Raw genomic sequence first — 5,540 nt, 5'->3', positions numbered from 1 at the left:
TGAATATGAAGCATATAAAGTGTCCTGTTAATATGTTTTGTGCTTAGCTTGGGACCCTTGAATCATCACCTTGTGTGTTGCCATGCAGAGCTCAGCCAGCAGCTCAGGTTTTATGGAGCATTTATGGAGCGTAACAGTTCCGGTTCAGGAGAGTTCTGCCATTGCTGATCCATTAAAATCCAAGCAATTCCTCCTTTACACCTAACACCTTTACACCAGGGTGTCTATAGGTGCAAAATGTACAAAAGCTCAGGATGCTGTGTGGATCCAAGACCTTGATAAGCATTACATTTTATTTTTTGTGTTTTTTATGTATTTAATGTGAGTGGGGGATGGCCAATGCTGAAATTATTAAATTTAGCACTGAAGCAATTGGTCAACTGGTTTTCCCGCATTGCATGTAGAGAAATTCTGAAAAGGTATTTTTTCCTGAGCATTAATTTTTTAAGAGAAGAGTATCAGATCAGGTGTCTGTTTATACGAATGAATTGTTACTTGAAGTGACAGCCCTACAGTGGATAAAAAGAAAGAGGCAAAATCAAGCGGCGATTGGGTTTGACGGCTCCTCGGCACGGACTAGTCTTTAGTGTGGCCAGTCTTTATGTAGGTAGGATGTTTTTCTTGACATATTCCTAATACGGCAGCAGTTAAACTGATATAATATGCATTTATTTTCTTTGCCATGTTGAAGTAGGGGGAGCTGAAAAGGTGGGTATTGAAGTGAACAAGCGAAATACTCAAATGTTAGCCTAAACCATAGCCAAGCTTTACAGTATAAAAGAGGTTGTATGCAAAGAAAGTCAGGCAAGAATACTGGGATTATAGGAAAACAGATTTAGAATTAGCGTACTGTGAACATTATTCTCTAGCCCCGTACGTTGCTGCTAGATAGCAGTCAAGTACTAACTGTCATCTGACTCTAGCAGATAGTGAATCTAGCAGATAATCAGAATCCTAGAGCTGAGCAGCTTGCCTTGTAAGCCTGTGAAACATTAGCTAACGTTAGCTCAGCAGCCAAAGTGTAGACAGACAGCTGTTAACAGGATCAATTTAGATGATATGCGATGTCTTAAGCTTTGATTATCAGACATGACTTCCCTGCAGCTTGTCAATATTACCATTTGTAAACAAATGTATAACAGTCACCACTAAATATGATTTTATGTCTGAATGGAATAATGAAAATCGCCGTCATGTAGCTGTGGATTACAGTAAATCTGGTTTTCTAATTACAGATGATTTACGCCGTCTAGGCGCACTCTGTATTCTTGTATTCTATTTTATATCAGTATGATTTCATAAAATCCTAAACAGTACCATTTGTTTAGTGTAATCCAAAATAAAACTAGTTATGTCTAATATGTCTAATATTAATTATCATGTGTTTTTTATTATTCATTAGTAAAAAACGTAATGAGCGTATCTCACCTCCTGCCAGACGATCGTGGCTGAGTCAGCAAACACTGAGTAATTCTCAAAACCAAGTCCTCAAACTAGCAAAAAATATAATCACATTTCAAAGAATTAGACTATTCAACATTTTCTTTTTTTAATGATTTTCAGTTAACATTGAAGCAGATTGTGAAACTGAGGCAAACCACTGGCTAAATGGGTATCATATCCCTTATACATATGTGTTGTGGGTTGGGGTTTTTGTTTGGGGTTATTTTCCCATTTGACCTTCCCTGTGTCTTCGTCCCGGTTTTCTCCCTAGTCTGGTGTCATAGATCCTGTCTTATGTTTCCCTGTGTGTGTTTGTTATGCTTCTGCTTTATTTTGGCGGTCAGCTTCCTGTCTTGTCTTGTCTTGTCTAGTCTAGCTTTACTTTGTTTGTCTGATTGTCTTGCCCCGCCCTAATGTGATCCACCTGACGTCTCACCTGTTCCCCGTTACCTCGTTACCTCTTGTATTTAACCCCAGTGTTTCCTTTGTCTCTTGTCGGATCATTCTGTTTGTTCGCCTGTCAGCACGTCGCTTTGTCTCAGTGTCCCTGATTTTGTTCCTGTTTCCTTGGTCCTGGTGATTATACGTTTTGCCTTTTTTTTGGATGTTTGCTTTTTGCCTTGTATTCTGGGTGGTTCGTTTTGTTGAGGCTTACTTTGTGTTTTTTGGACAATAAACTCCTGGTTACTACCCGCCTGCCTGCCTGCTGTCCTCATCTCTGCATTTGGGTCCAATCCCCACTCCTCCATAACACATATGTATCTTTCCAACATACCAACTATTCCTAAAAAGGCTCTCTGAAACCCAATGATAAGCCTGACACTGACAAATGGCAAGAGTAAAACAACTTTACATCCATTTGAATAAGCATTAGTGGTGTATATGCAGGTGTGATCAGGTGCGAAATGTAGGTATGAATCTTCTCACTTATTTATTGCAAAGTAGGTTTTGATACAGACCGGCTGCTCTTCTCATCATGGAGGAGTCAGCTTTAAAAGTTACTGATTTATCTCCAGGAACGAGAGGACTCCCTGTGTGATTTGTTAATGTTCATAGTTCATTTTCATTTTGTTCGCTTCCATATCTCTCACTTTATTTTTAAGTGGCTGATTGCCATTCTTATACATCCGCTTGTGTCATTAGTATTTAATTACCAGCATGTGACATTGTAACCTGTACCCATGCTCTAACTAAGGAATGCTTTTTCTAGGTAGATATCTAGGTACATAGATACTGAAAATTATACCTTGTACATGTGTGCTATTCAAAATGTTGATTTATTAACATCAGAAGAAATAATCACCCTTTGATTGAATATAATAGGCATATAAAGCTCCAGGGAAAACCAGCAGTGGTGCTGGATCACATGGCAAAGGTTACACATTTTTAATGAGTTTGATGATTGTTGTAACTACATTGATGATTAAATTAAATGTGCCAGGATTTGTCTGATTAGGCTCAAAGCAACATTATACAATGCAATGCTGTGAAGATGTACCGAAACGAAAAAGGCATGAAGGAGTCAAAGAGTCAGCCACATCACTATTCTAACATTGATCCATCGAGCCAATGTTATGAAATTCAGAATACATTGACACAACTGTTAACATTTTCCAAGTATGTCACATTATTACACATTCAAGGTCCATTACTGTGTGTGTGTGGTGTGTTGTAGAGGTGGGGTGTGCTACGACTCCCAGTTACCGAAGCCACGCACCATTTTATTTACAAAAACATGCCCTTGCTCATACATTGTATTGAAAATAAAAAAAAACACAAGGATGACTATGATCAGCAGAATTCAACCTTATTTCAGAAAATAGAGCAGACAGGGTCTATTTAGATACATAAACTGCAAAATCATCTGCAACTACCAACATTTGAATAGCTCAATAGTTATTCCTTTCCCAGGACAATCACCCAAGACAGTCTTTGATGGGGATTTTTTTTCCCAGCCACCTTACTGTTCAATTGAAATCCTCTCACACACAACACTGAAATGGGCTCATAAACACAACTGAAGTGCTCTTATAAATACCCCCGAGATGATAAACACTACTGAAACACACACACATGCTGTAGTGAAACGTTGTCATATACACTATTAAAAGTGAATTCCTGTTTCAGTTGTGTATATGAGAGCGTTTGTGTTGTGCATGAGAGCGTTTCAGTAGCGTTTATGAGCAATTCAGTTGAGTGTGCGTGAGGTTTCAGTATAGTATGTAAGTATTATTTTTCATTAGTGTGTATGGAAGCCTTTCACTAGAGTGTGACGTAATTGTGAATAATGTCCCAGATGGCCCCTCATAGTCTGTCACTCTTTTTTCACCATAGATGGATGCAATTTGTCTACTGCATATCAATTTCATGGAATGTATGCAAATAAAAATAAGATACAAAAGTTTTTTTCAAACCAAACATTCTTTATGTATGATAAATAAAGAAAAAGCACAATATTTACATACATGTGAGCAGAGATGGAGCTGTTGGCTGGTTGGAAAATGCTTCACCATGGCAGCTGTGAATCCTCTCTGTAAAAGAAATAAGAAAGGGACGCATATATTGTCCTCACTCCTTTTCTTGTTTCCCCCTCCCGATCTAGTACACTTTACCAATTCACACCAAAAAAGAACTCTAATACAGTCATTTTACATTCAGTACAGCATGTGCACATTAATACATACAATTATATGATATACAAAGTCTCATCTGCACAGAACAGTATGTTAAAAAAGTGGCCAACATGTACTGTATATTCATCCATAGGGTTTGTATGTGAAGCTCACTTTTACACAACGGAACCTTTACTAATGGTTAGTCAATTGTTACATGGATACAGTTTCACGCATTGCACACAGAAGCAGCATTTGGCCAAATGGTCACATTTACGCACCCATATTTTTTTTAAAATAAATACTCTAACCAATCTTCAAATGGATCATTATTATTACAACATTCCTCTTCTTCTTAGGAATTGAACCCCTCTGACTGATCATCGGCATCCTTGTCTCTGCTTAGCCAAACCAGTTTCAGAGCTTCTTCCACCGTATACTTCTTGCTTGACATTTAGCCAGAGTCTCTGTATGAAATGACAACTAGTGTTTCCAAGGTGGTAGGTAGGTACTTAATGATTGACTGAGTGTCCATTGGTTTTAGAGGAAAATGGCAAACGGCATGCAAGTCCACCAATTACGCACAGAAAGGCAAGCAAAGAGTGTGACAAGCTCTCTCTCTCTCCCCTTTGCCTCCTAATTCGCTGTGATTTTGCCAGAAACAGAAGCAGTACTTCTGCCAATTCCGGCAATATCTATTTCACATTTTTGCGCTGTATTATTGCTGGAATAATAATAGAAACATCAGGAAAACATAGTTTGGGTTACCAGATCATGGAATTTAGAGAACTAGTACAGTGCCCATTCTAAATGTTTGCTTGGCCTGTGGTATTGCTGTGTGTAGCTTTCTCCAGAACCATTGTACCCTGAAATTACTGACAGAAGTACCCCAACCACTAAATATGCAACTTCACTGTATAGCCTACTACTGACTAACCGTGTACTTCGTCATCAGAGGAAGACATTGTACTACATTTACCTGACAGACAACATGGCACATTCACAATTTAATCACAAAATATCACAATTAAAATGTGGAATAATTAGACAGTTGCCTCATGAACTCATGGCGCTATCCGTCCGGCCTGTGATAAGAACTAATCAGCACATCTGCGTTAATCAACCACCAGAAATGCAGAAAGAGTATGGATTTTATTTGCGGGGGGTATTTTGCAGAGAGTATTGTTATTAGTGTTACAACAAATACATTGAGATATAGACGTTCCTGTAGCCTAATTGATAGCCTAAAATATAACTTGATAATACAGAAGACAAACCATTTTGTGGAATGATGCATCATCATGTAATATTTGCAACAAAATTACTCAAAAGCAGTGTCTGGTGGCATCACCCTCTGTTTGCCCCTTGTTGTCTGTAGCTGCTTGTGCTTTGCATGTGTGGGATTCTGAAATGTCCTAAATTCGGGAATTGTCGTTTGTTTTTTGCACAAAGTAGTGCTACTTTGCACATTTTTGTGGGTCTGAG

At 38.4% G+C, this 5,540-nt stretch overlaps 1 long non-coding RNA gene across 1 annotated transcript in view; it reads left to right on the top strand.

The window, feature by feature from the left end:
• Positions 1-679: 679 nt before the first annotated feature.
• The window catches only part of LOC116670619 (uncharacterized), a 23,912-nt gene continuing 19,051 nt past the window's right edge, over positions 680-5,540 (top strand). Inside the window, exons 1-2 of the long non-coding RNA XR_004327073.1 lie at positions 680-690; positions 3,651-3,656. This is a non-coding gene — a long non-coding RNA (uncharacterized LOC116670619). The remainder of the gene's footprint in view (positions 691-3,650; positions 3,657-5,540) is intronic.

Source organism: Etheostoma spectabile, chromosome 20 (genome assembly GCF_008692095.1).
Source record: "Etheostoma spectabile isolate EspeVRDwgs_2016 chromosome 20, UIUC_Espe_1.0, whole genome shotgun sequence".
In the NCBI taxonomy this organism is placed as follows: Eukaryota; Metazoa; Chordata; class Actinopteri; order Perciformes; family Percidae; genus Etheostoma; species Etheostoma spectabile.
The sequence above is the reverse complement of the archived record's forward strand: the minus strand, read 5'-3'. Positions and strand labels throughout refer to the sequence as shown.